The 17,165-nt window shown below is 49.4% G+C and overlaps 1 protein-coding gene across 1 annotated transcript in view; it reads right to left on the bottom strand.

Moving 5' to 3' along the window:
* The window catches only part of NEK7 (NIMA related kinase 7), a 227,255-nt gene extending 212,087 nt beyond the window's left edge, over positions 1-15,168 (bottom strand). Inside the window, 1 exon segment of the mRNA XM_029063357.1 lies at positions 15,109-15,168. The gene's annotated coding sequence lies outside the window, so the exon portion shown is untranslated.
* Positions 15,169-17,165: the final 1,997 nt, after the last annotated feature.

Below are 17,165 nucleotides of genomic sequence, written 5' to 3'. Positions count from 1 at the left end.
TGGTGAATCTAGAAACCAACTGATTTTGTAGGGGCAAAATTTGAAAACTGGTATAACTGAATCACTTTGCCATTAGGATATGCTTCTGCTAGGTGTTTTTTTTAAAAAAAACAATAATTATGGTATTTGTTAAGTGCTCTTTAGGGCCAGCCACTGTACTATGTGCTGAGGTAAATACAAGCTAATCATGTAGTCCATGAGCCACATGGGGCTCACTGTCTTAATCCCCACTTTACAGAGGCACACAGAAGTGAAGTGACCTACCCAAGGTCACACAGCAGACAAGTGGCAGAACTGGGATTAGAAGCTAGGTCCCCTGACGCCTCGGTGAATGCTCGTTCTACTAGAGCACACTATAATCACTGGATGGTAAACCTCTTTGAGAACAGGGTTTATGGACTTTCGGTACAGAGCTCCACACCCAGTAGGTGCTCAATATGTACTATGATTACCTGCCTTAAATGCCCTCCAGCAGGGAGACAACTGTGAGCCCTGGAAGATTGTTTACAAGATAAGAGGGTGTGCAGCAATGATTTTTTTTTTTCTAATCACTACTTCTACAAAAGGCCTGTCCACCCATGCCAACATTTCGTCTTTGGCAATCAATCAACCAGTGGTATTCATTGAGTGCTTACTGTGTGCAGAGCACTGTACTAAGCACTTGGAAGAGTGCAATACAATCGAGTGGCTAAGTAGATTCCCTGCCCACCAGAAGTTTAGACTCTATAGAGAGGAGACTGACACTGAAATAATTTAAGGATACGTAAGTTAAGTGCTGTGGGGCTGAGGGTGGGGTGACTATCGTATGCTTAAAGCGAACAGATCCACGTGTACACGAAACATGGAAGGGAGAGGGAAAATAGGTGAAATGAGGGCTTAGCCGGGAAAGCTCTTGAACATGTGATTTTCATTCGACTGTAAGATCACTGTGGGCAGGGAATGTGTCAAGCAATTCTGCTGTAATGTATTCTCCCAAGTGCTTAGTATAGTGCTCTGCACACAGTAAGCGCTCACTAAATCCTGATTGATTTGAAGGTGGGAAGAGTGGTAGTCTGTCATCCCAGCTCTGCCACTTGTCTGCCGTGTGACGTCGGGCAAGTCGCTTCATTTCGCTGGGCCTGTTACCTCCTCTGTAAAATGCGGATTGAGACCTCGAGCGCCCGTGTGGGACAGGGCCTGTGTCCAACCGGATTAACTTGTATCTACCCCAGCGCTTAGCACAGCGCTTGACACATTCTTCACAAGTACCAGAATTATTATTACTATATACGAAGGGGAAGGGAGTTCAGGCCAGAGGGAGGACGTGGTCAAGGTTGAAAAGATGGCGTTGGCACCAGGACTTGAAGAATTAGGAAAATACTTGCCCTTGTTATCCAGCCTCACGTTAGAGCAGGGCTTTGTACTATTCCCCGTTTTTTCCCCCGAAGGAACCACTGTCCATAAATTTCTCCAAACCCTTCTTGAACGTTGATTCTCTTCCCAAAGAAATGACTTAACAGGGCTTAAGGCTACGGTGTGGAGCGGGTTGGATAAGAGTTGCGGGTTTCACCTTCATGCTCCAGGGGTGAGAGTTGTGGCGTGCATAGGTGCAGGGGTGCACGGAGATGCCAAAACCAGAGCACTTGGCCTGGGTGGCGGGGGGCGGTTGGGGGGAGCCTCTGCTGAGGTTTGCAAACCAGGGAGCAGGGAGCCTGGGGGAATGGGAAAATTCCTCCCGCCAAGAACTGTTTAACTCCTCAGTTTACGTTATTATCTTGCATTGTTGACTTCGCAATATTTTTTCTGTTATTCTGTCATTGTTATTTGTGTTTGTTTTGTTTACCCCTGTTTGGACTGTGAGCAAGGGGCCTGTTTTGCTCTCAGTACGTGTTTCATATACCATATTCTTGCTATCTAACCCTGGTGTTGTGGTGTTTGGAGAACAACTGTTTTAAGTTCACTTTACCCCCACCCTTCATCATGTCACACAGTTCAGCCGGCTTTTGTCTTTCCAGTACTCATTTAATTTAACTGTATTTATTGAGCAGCCAGGGGAGAGTACAATATAACAATAAGCAAACACATTCTGTGCCCACCAAGAGCTTACACTCGGGGGGCACTAATATGAAATTAATATTGCATGAATGTGATCTTAAATATTAATAAAATGTGTTATTTATATAAAATGGCCTATCCATGCCTCGATCGTTGTAGTTATCAATCCATGGCCTGTATTCAGTGTCTACTGTGCACAGAACACTAGACTAAATGTTTAGGAGAATACCTCATCTGTAAATTGGGGATGAAGACTGTGAGCCCCATGCGGGACATGGACTGTGTCCAACCTGATGAGCTGATTTCTACCTCAGCACTTAGTACAGTGCCTGGCAAGCAATAAACATTTAACCAATATCACTTTAAAAAAAAAAAAAAACACCAAGAGAACAGCCAAACTGGAAGCGGTGAGGAGTCCAAGGACAATCGCTTCCCAGCAGTTGTGTCTGGCTAAATGCAATCTGGGAGAGTTGTTTCAGATTTGTTTAACTTTGTTATTTCTTTCCCTGTATCTGTCCTCCCAACAGGTCTGAGCACCCAGTGGGCTAGGAATTGGATCTAATTAATCGTACCATTCCCCAGTGCTTAATCCGGGATCTTGCCCAAGGAAAGCTCTGAACAATCATACGTAACAGAACGTGCTGGTTCCAACTTTCTACAAGCCTCTCACTCCATCCAAGAGGTCCAGCAGATAAGAAATCAACAGGCCGTCAGTCGGTCGATCGTATTTACTGAGCGCTTACTGCGTGCGGAACACTGAACGCTTGGGACAGTACGATGTAATAAACAGACACATTCCTTGCCCACAACGAGCTTGTGTTTTCCTAAGTGCTTCCAAATCCTAAACTCTGTTCAAGCTTCTAAAGTTGAATTCTGTCTTTTCAGGACAAATTCACAGCTGCAGAGGAGAAATACCAGCTTTAAGCAAGGCAAACAATTCATTCTAACTTCAGCTGGAGTCAGTCCCTTGCCTGAGGCCTTCAGCTAGCTGCATCTCATTCATTCATTCAATAGTATTTATTGAGCGCTTACTATGTGCAGAGCACTGTACTAAGCGCTTGGAATGTACAAATCGGTAACAGATAGAGACAGTCCCTGCCCTTTGACGGGCTTACAGACTAATCGGGGGAGACGGACAGACAAGAACAATGGCAATAAATAGAATCAAGAATAGATAAATAGAATAGAATCTCACCCCCACTGGAAGCAACAGGTCTGAGGCACAGCAATCACTTTGGATGGGAAACTCTCACCAATTTGAATCAGGACTCACCGGTCCAGATAATGGCAAGGTTTTCCTCTGGCGCTCACCTTGGAGATAAAGGATTAATGATGCACCAGTTGGTAGAAGTAGGTCATGAAATCATGTGACCTCGTGGAAAGAGTGTGGGCCTGGGGGTCGGAGAACCTGGGTTCTCCTCATCCCGGCTCAGCCACCTGCCACCGTGAGACCCTGGCCAAGTCACCCCACTTATTGCCACCTCAATTACCTCATCTGTAAGATGGGGACCCCAATACCTGCTCTCTTCTTCTCAGTCCCTGAGAGCCCTATGAGGGACAGGGACTGTGTCTGACCTGATTACCTTGTCTGTCACAGTTCTTAGTACAGTATCTGGAACATCGTTAGCCCGTGATTGGCACATAGTAAGCACTTAACAAATACCAGAATTATTATCTTAATAATTACCATAATTATTATAATCCACACTTATCACCCCTTCTAAATCACTTTAGGGCCTCTTAGGGGAGACCACCTGGCCCTGGACATTTTGTCGCATCTAAGCCTCAAAACGTTTACGTAGTCTCCCCCAATAGACTGTAAACTCCTTTGACCAGGGACCGTGTTATTTTTATACTATCCTCTACCAAGCAATTGATACAATGCTCTGCACACAGAGTAAGTGCTCAGTAAATACAATCCACTGATCAAAATGAGTTTCCCTGACACGTCTAACACCATCCTAGAACTGCAGCAGTTGCCAGGGAATGATCTCCTCTTCGAAAGACTTCCGAAGATGCATTTCATCTCATCAGTCGACGATGTCTTCGAACACAGAAATCATCTAGTGTTTTTCCCAGCAGGTTCTGTTTTTGGAAATGCTTGTAGATCCTAAAGATAATTAGCAATTTTACTAATTTGCCAGGTTTAGAAGTGATATTTACCGTTTGATAATCCCTCGAGAAGCAGCGTGGCTCAGTGGAAAGAGCACGGGCTTTGGAGTCAGAGGTCATGGGTTCGAATTCCGGCTCGGCCACTTGTCAGCTGTGTGACTTTGGGCAAGTCACTTCACTTCTCAGTGCCTCAGTTACCTCATCTGTAAAATGGGGATTATGACTGTGAGCCCCACGTGGGACAACCTGATTCCCGTGTCTACCCCAGCGCTTAGAACAGCGCTCGGCACATAGTAAGCGCTTAACAAATACCAACATTATTATTATTATTATTATCTTGAACCCACTTTACACAAGGGAATTTGTAAGGGCAATCTGTTAGCCTTCCATTATGGTGGTCAGCTGAAGTCGACGGTTAGTCTCTCATCCGGAATCCTTCAACTCTTCCTCCGAGTTCCTCCAGAACTCCTGGGTGGACGCCATTTAGTCCCAGTGATTTGTTTCCATCTAGCCTGTCCATTTTATCTAAACATCCCAGGTGTTTGCCTCAGTTTGATCCAGTTCCTCTGACCTTCCTACTACAAAATTACCACCCCACCACCCAACAATTTTCTTGGTAAAGACCAAATGCTCCTTGAAGCCAAGAATCTAATCTCTTTGTTCTATTTTACTCTCCCAAGGGCTTACTAAGCGCTCTCCACAGAGGAACTAATTGCACACTATTGATCGACTGAAAAGGAATTAAGCCCCTATCGATCTCCTTGTCAGGTTTGAAGTGCATCTTTACACCCCAATCATCAAATAATCCATCTTATCCCCTAGCTAGCTTCCCATTTTTGACATATTTGATTAGTTATTATTGATAACCTTAGACTCTTATGAAGAAATTATTTTTCAACCTCTACTGGTTACCTTTCCCCCAGAAATCAACCATCTAGGTATTCGAATCCATCTCCTTGAGGGTAGGAATCGCGTCTACCGACTCGATTGGATTCTCCCAACTACTTAGTACAATGCTCTGCACATGGTAAGCACTTATTTTATGGTATTCGTTAAGCACTTACTTTGTGCCAGGCACTGTACTAAGTTCTGGGGTAGATACGAGCTAACCAAGCCGAACACAGTACCTGTCCCAAATGAGCCTCACACTCTTAATTTCACAGATGAGATGACTGAGGCCCAGAGAAGTTAAGTAACTCGTCCAAGATCACACAGAAGACGAATGGTCGGGCTAGGATTAAAACCCAGGTCCTCTGACTCCCAGGACTGGGCTCTTTCCACTAGGCCCTGCTGCTTCTCTGAGCACTCGATAAATACCACTGATTTAGAGCTTCTCAATCAATCAATCAATGGTATTTATTGAGCACTTACTGTGGGCCGAGCACTGTACTAAGCACTTGGGAGAGTACAGTATTGTCCACAAAGAGCTTACAGTCTAGAGGAAGGAGCTTACAGTCTACCATCTATGCCAAGCCCGATTCCAAGTACTTGGGAGAGAACTAAAGAAACGAGATACTCATGTCCTGACTTCAAGGAATTTATACTCTAATGGGGGAGATGGGCACAAATTATTTATGAGAAGCAGCGTGGCTCAGTGGAAAGAGCCCGGGCTTGGGAGTCAGAAGTCGTGGGTTCTAATCCCCACCTCTGCCACTTATCAGCTGTGTGACTTTGAGCAAGTCACTTCACTTCTCTGTGCCTCAGTTACCTCAACTGGAAAATGGGGATTAAAACTGTGAGCCCTACGTGGGACAACCTGATTACCTTTTATCTACCCAGTGCTTAGAAGAGTGCTTGGCACACAGTAAGCACTTAAATACCAAATCATTATTACTATTATTTATCACAGGCTAGACCAGAAAATAACCCTTCAGATCTTCAGAACTACGAATTCATCTGTCAGGCTTAGCGTTCACTTAGTTAAATAACAGGGCTGCAGTTTTATTTTCCATCCTAATTCCCACCGGAGTGTTCTCCAGGCATAATAACGCATACTAGAGGGCAATTATGAATCATTTACATTAACACAGTGTCCCTCCCGGCTCTTTCCCAGCCCTCCAATTTACTCTGCACCCCTGAATTCCAGTCCTTTCCTCACTTGCTTCCAACGTGCGCCAGGTCTTGGCCCACCGGCTGACACTGCCGGGGTCGCTCCCTCCCGCCACGTCTATCTGGCCTCTTCTCTACCTACCCAACCACCTGAGTCCCAGGGGGCATCCGACGGCTCGGAACTTGCTCGCGGGCATCTTGCCCATTGCCAGCACCAGCTCAGCACCCCAGCCGCTTCTGGCCTCCAGACCTGACCCCGACTTTATCCCAGAAGGGCTCTCCTCCAGCTTGCGCTACTGCCCACGATCCCAGGCTGGGACCCACCCTTCTTCCAGATATTTGGTGTCCCACATTCCACACTGGGCTGGGGTCCTGCGTTTGGCCTTGGGCTCGGGATGTTGCAACTTCTTTCCCCTGGGTCCTTCATTCCAGCTTTGAGTGTGCACGGTTCTTCCTTTCCCCGTTCAGTACAGACAATTGCAGTGACAGAAGCTCTGTAACGTTACAGTGGGAGATATTGCAAAACGACCATCCAACACAAATAATCAAAATGGAAGCCTTCGCCGTCACTCCTAAGCATCCTTCGTTTCCGGCTCCGGAAGTGTTTTTGTCCAAAATTTAGTGACGGTCAAAAGATACCACATCTGATTTGAAATGTTGCTAAACAGAAGATCTCTCTCAAATCTGGAGAAAATTAGCCAAACTGCACGCTTAAAACACTCCACGTAATGCTAGCGGGGATATTAGAAAGAATAAACATTTGGCTTCAAAAGAAAGCGGGAGTGCTTCGTGCAGCTGTGCAACATTCCAATAACCTTTGTGCAACATTCCAATATTGTTTGAAAAGCAAAGGCAGAACAACGGAATGAAGAGAGAATGTGGAAAAAAAAGTCAAAAATCATTTCCGGAGTGGTAAGCATCTGCCCAACTTAGCAAAGAACCATCAGTCAACGGACTGGGTCAATGACAAGAGAGGCAGCGTGGCCTAGTGGATTGGGCGAGGGACTGGGAGGCAAAAGTCCTGGGTTTTAATCCCGGCTCCACCACTTGTCTGCTTTTTGACGTGGGGCAAGTCGCTTCGCTTCTCTGGGCCTCCGTTACCACATCTGTAAAATGGGGATTGAGACTGAGAGCCCCACTTGAGACAGTCATTGTGTCCAACTCTATTTGCTTATATCCACCCTGGCGCTTAGAACAGTGACTGGCACCTAGTAAGCGATCAACAAATACCGTAATTATTATCGTCTGCTCTGTGACCCTGGGCAAGTCACTTCGCTTCTCTGTGCCTCAGTTACTTCATCTGTAAGATGAGAATTGAGACCGTGAGTCCCATGTTGGACATGGACTGTGTCCAACCTGACTAGCTTGTATCTATCACGGCGCTTAGTATGGTGTCTGGCACGTGGTAAGCCCTTAACAAATGCCATTAAAAAAAAGAGGGGACAAGGGAGGAGAGTAGAAATGGCCAGAGGAACTTACAGAGGAGAGTCCGCCCATGCCTGCTCTCTCCCGAGGCTGTCCATAAACTTCTCACTATTTGCTTCAAAGCTGTCCATCCCCTTGCCCCCCTCCTACCTCACCTCCCTTCTCTCATTCTCCAGCCCAGCCCGCACACTCCGCTCCTCTGGCACACGCAAGGCCTCCTTCTCGCCTGTCCCGCCGTCGACCCCTGGCCCACGTCCTCCCGCTGTCCTGGTATGCCCTCCCTCCTCACATCTGCCAAACTGACTCTCTTCCCCGCTTCAAAGCCCTACTGAGAGCCCACCTCCTCCGGGAGGCCTTCCCAGACTGAGCCCCTCTTTCCCACTGCTCCTCCTCCCCTCCCCATCGCCCCGACTCCCTCCCTCTGCTCTATCCCCTCCCCTGCCCCACAGCACTTGTGTATATTTGTACTTATTTATTATTCTATTTTATTAATGATGTGTATATATCACATATATACACATAATATACACATATATCACATACCACATTTATACACATATATATGTATATATATATATATGTATGTATAAATGCTATTTATCTATTTTGATGCTGATGCCTGTCTACTTGTTTTGCTGTCTGTCTCCCCCTTCTAGACTGTGAGCCCGATGTTGGGTGGGGATGGTCTCTATCTGTTGCCACATTGTACTTTCCGAGCGCTTAGAACGGTGCTCTGCCCACAGTAAGCGTTCAATAAATAAAATGAATGAATTCATAACTTCCTGGGAAATCTTTAGGAAAGCTAGAGTGGGATGGGAGGGAAGAGGAGGAATGGGAGAGGATTAAGGGGCAGAACCCTAACCTTCTATTTCCAGCAACCCACTATGCGCAGATTCTCACAGGCTCCAGACAGCCTTGAGCCTGCTAACAACTGCAGCCCAAAATGGTCAGGAGATGACCCAGATCAGGAGACACGGCCCTCTTGGGATTTTCCTCAGTATCCAGATGGGCCAGACTTGCCCTCCTCCTCTGCAGAACCGACAACGAACAGTCGGGCACTCACTCCCAGTGCGTGCGCGAGCGTTTCGGAGAGCCAACCAATATCTTTCTCTCTCCTGTACGTGAAAGAAACACAGCCAGCTTTCCCTAGATAAGAATGTCCTAGCTAATTAAGCCCCATTTGAGTCACCTAATTAACTCCACTAGCTCCCCGCAAACAGCTAAACACCACATCTGGCCACAGGAATACGGAAAGAGTACATAGGCTATAAGCCTGACGCTTCTGAACAATTATTAATAATAATAATGTTGGTATTTGTTAAGCGCTTACTATGGGCAGAGCACTGTTCTAAGCACTGGGATAGATATAGGGTAATCAGGGTGTCCCACGTGAGGCTCACAGTTAATCCCCATTTTACAGATGAGGCAACTGAGGCACAGAGAAGTTAAGTGACTTGCCCACAGTCACACTGCTGACAATTACGTATTTAAATGTCAATCACATGCACTGCTTTGAAAACATCCCAACGAAGAGCGTATAGCAGAAATTGCTCGTTTCAATTAACCGCCGCCCGCCCGCCGCATCCGAAGTCAGAAATTCATTCAATAGCATTTATTGAGCGCTTACTATGTGCAGAACACTGTACTAAGTGCTTGGAATGGACAATTCGGCCACAGATATTAAAAACTGCGCAGTTTAAGATCAATCACTGTTCACTCGTAGGATCGAGGAGCCTTCCTGTGGCCACAATTCAACCGAGGGATTTTCACCTGCCTAATGGAGCTCCGCCCCACCGCTCCCGGCTCACCGATGAAATTGGGACAGCAGAGGCTAAGTCAGTCAATCGTTTGCATTTATTGAGCACTTACTGTGTGCAGAACACTGGGCCAAGCGCTAGGGAGAGTACAGTACAACATTAACCGGACAAATTCCCTGCCCACGCCTTGTCTGCAAAAGCCAGAGGGAAGCGTGGTGAGCAGGGACGATGCTTCCGAGACGTCCCAAAACAAAACGAGCAATCAATCAATAGTATTTATTGAACGTTTACTGTGTGCAGAACACTGTACTAGGCGCTTGGGAGAGTACAATACAACAATAAACAGACAAATTCCCTGCCCACGCCTCGTCTGCAGCAAACCAAAGCGAGGGAGACAAGCAAGGTGAGAGAGGATGGTTCATTTTGAGATGTCCCAAAACAAAATGAGCAACCCATCAATAGTACTTATTGAGCGCTGCGTGCAGAGCACTGTACTAAGGGCTTGGGAGAGTTCAATACAACAATAAACAGATCCACTCCCTGCCCACTCCTTGTCTGAAGAAAGCCGAAGGGAGGGAAGTATGGTCAGCAAGGACGGTGCTTCGGAGAAGTCCAAAACAAGACAAGTAACCAATCAATACAAGTAACTATCAATAACTAATTGAGCGCTTACTACTACTACTAATAATGATGATGGCATTTGTTAAGCGCTTACTATGTGCAAAGCGCTGTTCCAAAAGCTGGGATAGATACAAGGTAATCAGGCTGTCCCACCTAGGGCTCACGGGCTTCATCCCCATTTTGCAGATGAGGGAGCTGAGGCCCAGTGAAGTGACTTGGCCAAAGTCACACAGCTGATGAGTGGCAGAAGCGAAATTAGAACCCACCACCTAGGACTCCCTAGCCCGGGCTCTTTCCGCTAAGGCACGTGCAGAGCACTGCACTAAGGGCTTGGGAGAGTCCAACAGAGCAAAGTTGGTAGATACGTTTCCTTTCATTCATTCAATAGTATTTATTGAGCGCTTACTATGTGCAGAGCACTGTACTAAGCGCTTGGAATGTACAAATCGGTAACAGATAGAGACAGTCCCTGCCCTCTGACGGGCTTACAGTTTCCCGCCCACAAGGAGCGGAAAAACTTAGGATGCTTTAGCTACCGGAATGGGCCACCGAGCCATCCAAAGGATAGTCCTCCAAACGCGGTCTTATCTACTGGCCTCCAAGGGAAGCAGCGTGGCTCGGTGGAAAGAGCCCGGGCTTGGGAGTCAGAGGTCGTGGGTTCTAATCCCGGCCCCGCCACTTGTCTGCTGTGTGACCTTGGGCAAGTCACTTCTCTGTGCCTCAGTTACCTCATCTGTAAAACGGGGATTAAAACTGTGAGCCTCACGTGGGACAACCCGATCACCTTGTATCCCCCAGTGCTTGGAGAAGCAGCATGGCTCAGTGGAAAGAGCACAGGCTTGGAAGTCAGAGGTCGCGGGTTCTAATCCCAGCTCCGGCACGTGTCTGCTGTGTGACCTTGGGCAAGTCACTTAACTTCTCTGTGCCTCAGTTACCTCATCTGTAAAAATGGGGATGGAGGCTGTGAGCCCCACGTGGGACAATCTGATTACCTTGTATCTACCCCAGCACTTGGAACAGTGCTTGGCACATAGTAAGCGCTTAACAAATGCCATTATTAGTAGTAGTAGTATTATTACCGTACAACATCAGGACACATTCCCTGCCCACAACGAACTTGGTCTAGAGGATTACACTGATGGGTTTGTTTTAGTGTCTGTCTCCCCCTCTAGACTGTCAGCTGTCTCCTCACAAGCAGCTGATCACCTTAATAATAATGGCGGTATTTGTTAAGCGCTTATTATGTGCCAAGTACTGTTCTAAGCGCTGGGGGGGATACAAAGGTGATCGGGTTGTCCCACGTGGGGCTCCCAGTTTTCATCCCCATTTTACAGATGAGGTAGCTGAGGCCCAGAGGAGTGAAGTGACTTGCCCAAAGTCACACAGCTGGCAAGCAGTGGAGCCGGGATTTGAACCATGACCTCTGACTCCCAAGCCCGGACTCTTGCCACTGAGCCACGCTGCTTCTCTATAATGGCATCCTCCCCAGCGCTTAGAACAGTGCTCTGCACAGAGTAAGCACTTAGCAAATACCATCATCATCATTATTATTATTTTGTGTGCCTCTGGGCAAGTCACTTCATTTCTCTGGGCCTCAGTGACCTCATCTGTAAAATGGGGATTAACTGTGAGCCTCATGTGGGACAACCTGATGACCCTGCATCTCCCCCCAGCACTTAAAAAAGTGCTCCGCACATAGTAAGCGCTTAGCAAATACCATCATCATCATTATTATTATTTTGTGTGCCTCTGAGCAAGTCACTTCACTTCTCTGGGCCTCAGTGACCTCATCTGTAAAATGGGGATGAAAACTGTGAGCCCCACGTGGGACAACCTGATGACCCTGTATCGCCCCCAGCGCTTAGAACAGTGCTCTGCACAGAGTAAGCACTCAGCAAATACCATCATCATCATTATTATTATTTTGTGTGCCTCTGGGCAAGTCACTTCACTTCTCTGGGCCTCAGTGACCTCATCTGTAAAATGGGGATTAAGACTGTGAATCTCACATGGGAGAACCTGATGACCCTGTATCTCCCCCAGCGCTTAGAACAGGGCCCTGCACATAGGAAGCGCTTAACCAATACCAACATTATTATTAACAAACGCCATTCTTATAAGCGCTCGATTTGCACGACTGATGGAAGGATTGGGGACCGGCCCGGGCCCGGCTCCCGCAGGACCGGAAGTCCCCGCTCCGTGGCCTGTGATTGGCCAGCGCCAGCCCGGCCCCGTCGGCCCCTTCCCTCCCATTGGCCAAGCGCCCCGTCACTCCCCGAAGGGGGCGGGGCCGCCCCGGGGGCCTCTGGGAAATGTAGTCCCGCCGCCTCCCCCGCCCGTCGCCTCCTTTCTGGGCCGCAGCCGGTCCATCGGATGCAGCGTGGCTCAGTGGCAAGAGCCCGGGCTTTGGAGTCAGAGGTCATGAGTTCGAATCCCAGCTCTGCCCCTTGTCAGCTGTGTGACTGTGGGCGAGTCACTTCACTTCTCTGGGCCTCAGTTCCCTCATCTGTCAAATGGGGATGAAGACTGTGAGCCCCACGGGGGACAAGCTGATTCCCCTGTGTCTACCCCAGCGCTTAGAACGGTGCTCTGCACCTAGTAAGCGCTTAACAAATACCAACATGATCATTGAGCGCTTACTTTGTGCGAAGCGCTGGGGCCAGAATAACCCTAAGCGGACCCATCCCCTGCCCACCACGCTCTCTACCCCGGTCCCATTTCAGGGGATAATAATAATGTTGGTATTTGTTAAGCCCTTACTAGGTGCAGAGCACCGTTCTAAGCACTGGGGCAGATACAGGGTCATCAGGTTGTCCCACGTGAGGCTCACAGTCAATCCCCATTTCACAGATGAGGTCACTGAGGCACAGAGAAGTTAAGTAATAATAATGATGTTGGTATTTGTTCAGCGCTTACTATGTGCACAGCACTGTTCTAAGCGCTGGGGCAGATACGGGGTCATCGGGTGGTCCCACGTGAGGCTCACAGTCAATCCCCATTTTACAGATGAGGTCACTGAGGCACAGAGAAGTTAAGTTATAATAATGATGTTGGTATTTGTTCAGCGCTTACTATGTGCACAGCACTGTTCTAAGCGCTGGGGCAGATGATACAGGGTCAATAGGTTGTCCCATGCGAGGCTCACTGTCAATCCCCATTTTACAGCACTGAGGCTCAGAGAAGTTAAGTAATAATAATGTTGGTATTTGTTAAGCGCTTACTATGTGCAGGGCACTGTTCTAAGCGCTGGGGCAGATCCAGGGTCATCAGGCTGTTCCACATGAGGCTCACAGTCTTCATCCCCATTTTACAAATGAGGCAACTGAGGCCCAGAGAAGTGAAGTGACTCGCCCACAGTCACACAAAATAATAATGATGATGATGGTATTTGCTAAGCGCTTACTCTGTGCCAGACACTGTTCTAAGCGCCGACGCCGCAGGTGGCCCGGGGAGGGGGTCCAGATCCGAATCCCCTTTGAGGAGTGAAAATCAATGCTAATAATGGCCTTCCTGCGGCCAAGCTCTCCATCCCCCCGGCTCTAAAGGGATCCGGTCTCCTGCAGAACCAAAGGAATCCGGGCAGGGGCCTCCATCCAGTAAAGCTCACCTCCTCCAAGAGGCCTTCCCACACTGAGCTCCCCCCTTTTCCCTCTGCTCCCTCTACCCCCCTTCACCTCTCCCCAGCTAAACCCTCTTCTGCCCCCTTTCCCTCTGCTCCTCCCCCTCTCCCGTCCCATCCCCTCGGCACTGTACTGGTCCGCTCAACTGTATATATCTTCATCACCCTATTTATTTTGTTTAATGAGATGTACATCGCCCTGATTCTATTTATTTGCCATCGGTTTTTATGAGATGTTCTTCCTCTTGACTCTTATTTATCGCCACTGTTCATGTCTGTCCGTCTCCCCCGATTAGACCGTAAGCCCGTCAAACGGCGGGGACCGTCTCTATCTGTTGCCGACTTGTTCATTCCAAGCGCTTAGTACAGTGCTCTGCACATGGTAAGCGCTCAATAAATACTATTGAATGAATGAAAGACGTTTTTGGGGGGGAGGGGAAAACCCGGGTCAGAGATGTCACCCCGCTCTGCCCCCTTCCCAAATTTGCAACCGGGGCCTTGGCTTGGGCAAGAAGCAGGGGGGCCACATGGGAGTAGCCCCTCTGTAAAATGGGGATGAAGACTGTGAGCCTCACGTGGGACAAGCTGATGACCCTGTATCTCCCCCAGCGCTTAGCACAGTGCTCTGCACAGAGCAAGCGCTTAACAAATACCAACCTTATTAACCCCAGCACTGGGAAAACGCCCAGTTTGTTGTTGTTGTTTTAGGATCCTGAGCCTGCGAGGTCAGGAGACACTGGAGGGGACACACCGCGCTGGGAGGGAATTCTTAGAGGGTAGAGGACCAGCGAGGCTCAGTGGCAAGAGCCCGGGCTTTGGGGGTCAGAGGTCATGGGTTCGAATCCCGGCTCTGCCCCTTGTCAGCTGTGCGACTATGGGCGAGTCACTTCACTGGGCCTCAGTTCCCTTAAATGGGGATGAACTGGGAGCCTCACGTGGGACAACCTGAAGACCCTGGGTCCTACCCCAGCGCTTAGAACAGTGCTCTGCACGTAGTAAGCGCTTAACAAATACCAACATTATTATTATTATTATTAGAACAGTGCTCTGCACAGAGTAAGCGCCTAACAGCTTGGCTCAGTGGAAAGAGCCCGGGCTTGAGAGTCACAGATCATGGGTTCGAATCCCGACTCTCCCACCTGCCAGCTGTGTGACCCTGGGCAAATCAGTTCACTGGGCCTCAGTGACCTCATCTGCAAAATGGGGATGAACTGGGAGCCTCACGGGGGACAACCTGATGACCTTGTATCTCCCCCGGCGCTTAGCACAGTGCTCTGCACATAGGAAGCGCTTAACAAATACCAACATTCTTCTTATTAACAAACACTAACGTTATTATTCGTCAAGTAGGTGCCAGGCACTGTGCTAAGCGCTGGGACGGAGAGGGGGAGGGAAAATCAAAGGCTCGAAAGGAGGTGGAGGGGAGAAGAGGCCGCTGGTCCCTCCCGAGACCCCCCGTTTAGCCCCCAGCCCCCCATTTTCCCAGCTCACCGCTTTCGGCTCCTCCTCGCCGGGGAACACAAAGTTTCCAAACTTTGACCCCGCCTCCCCTCGGCGAAGAAACCCGGCGCCGCCCGCAGCCAATCACAGCGCGATAAATAACCGGGCGACCAATGGGAGAGGCCCGGGTGAGACAAGAGGCGGGAACTCGCTCGGGGCCCGCCTCCCGCTCGGCGTTCGGCTCCCGCCCGCCGCTCGGCTGCGGCTCGGCTTAGGGTTCGGCCGGACTCGGCCGGGTTCGGCTGCACTCGGCTGGGGCTCGGTCGGGTTCGGCCGGACTCGGCTGGGACTCGGTCGGGTTCGGCTGGACTCGGCTGAACTCGGCTGGGGCTCGGCCGGACTCGGCCACGGTCGGCTGGGGCTCGGCCGGACTCGGCCACGGTTGGCTGCGGCTCGGCTGGGGCTCGGCCCGACTCGGCTGAGGCTCGGGCTGGGCTCGGCCCGAGTTCGGGTGGACTCGGCTCGGGCTCGGCTCGGCTGGGAAGATGCAAGCTCTGCAGACCCTAATAAAAATGTTGGTATTTATTAAGCGCTTACTATGTGCAGAGCACTGTTCTAAGCGCTGGGGGAGATACAGGGTAATCAGGTTGCCCCACGTGAGGCTCACAATTAATCCCCATTTTACAGATGAGGTAACTGAGGCCCAGAGAAGTGAAGTGACTTGCCCACAGTCACACAGCTGATAAGTGGCAGAGGCGGGATTTGAACCCATGACCTCTGACTCCCAAGCCCGTGGTCTTTCCTAATGCCTGCACCTTCTCCCTGCACCTCCATCTCGTCCGTCTGGCCGCCGACCCCTAGCCCACGTCCCGCCCATCCTCCTTTAATAATAATGTTGGTATTTGTTAAGCGCTTACTATGTGCAAAGCACTGTTCTTAGCGCTGGGGGGATAGAAGGATAGAGAAGCAGCGTGGCTCAGTGGAAAGAGCCCGGGCTTGGGAGTCAGAGGTCATGGGTTCGAATGGGTTGTCAGCTGTGTGACTGTGGGCAAGTCACTTCACTTCTCTGGGCCTCAGTGACCTCATCTGTAAAATGAGGATTAACTGTGAGCCTCACGTGGGACAACCTGATTACCCTGTATCGTCTGCGCCAGCGCTTAGAACAGTGCTCTGCACGCAGTAAGTGCTTAACAAATACTAACATTATTATTATTAGAAGGTGATCAGGTTGTCCCACGTGGGGCTCCCAGTTTTAATCCCCATTTTCCAGATGAGGGAATTGAGGCACAGAGAAGTTGAGTGACTTGCCTAAAGTCACACAGCTGGCAAGCGGGAGCGGTGGGATTAGAACCCATGACCTCTGACTCCCAAGCCCAGGCTCTTTCCACTGAGCCATGCTGCTTCTGCAAGCTCTGCAGACCCTAATGCCTGCACCTTCTTCATGCACCTCCGTCTCGTCCATCTGGCCGCCGAACCCTCACCCCCGTCCTGCCCTCCCTCCTTTAATAATAATGTTGGTATTTGTTAAGCGCTTACGGTGTGCAGAGCACTGTTCTAAGCGCAGGGGTAGATACAGGGTCATCAGGCTGTCTCACGTGAGGTTCACAGTCTTCATCCCCATTTTCCAGATGAGGGAACTGAGGCCCAGAGAAGTGAAGTGACTTGCCCACAGTCACACAGCTGACAAGTGGCAGAGCCGGGATTCAAACCCATGACCTCTGACTCCCAAGCCCGGGCTCTTTCCATTGAGACACGGGATCCGAGCGACAACGACTCCCCCTCCCCTCTTCAAAGCCTCAGAGAAGCGGCTTGGCTTAGTGGAAAGAGCCCGGGCTTGGGAGTCAGAGGATGTGGGTTCTAATCCCGCCTCTGCCATTTGTCTGCTGTGTGACCTTGGGCAAGTCTCTTCACTTCTCAGTGCCTCAGTTACCTCATCTGTAAAATTGGGGATTAAAAAATGTGGGACATTCTGATTACCCTTTATCTACCCCACCACTTAGAACAGTGCTCAGCACTTAGTAAGCACTTAAATGCCATACTTATTATAATTGAAGGCACATCTCCTCCAGGAGGCCTTCCCTCACTAAGCCCTCCTTGCCTCTTCTCCC

The sequence above is a fragment of the Ornithorhynchus anatinus genome, chromosome 4 (genome assembly GCF_004115215.2).
Source record: "Ornithorhynchus anatinus isolate Pmale09 chromosome 4, mOrnAna1.pri.v4, whole genome shotgun sequence".
NCBI classification, from domain to species: Eukaryota; Metazoa; Chordata; class Mammalia; order Monotremata; family Ornithorhynchidae; genus Ornithorhynchus; species Ornithorhynchus anatinus.
This window is presented reverse-complemented; position numbering and strand designations above follow the sequence as displayed.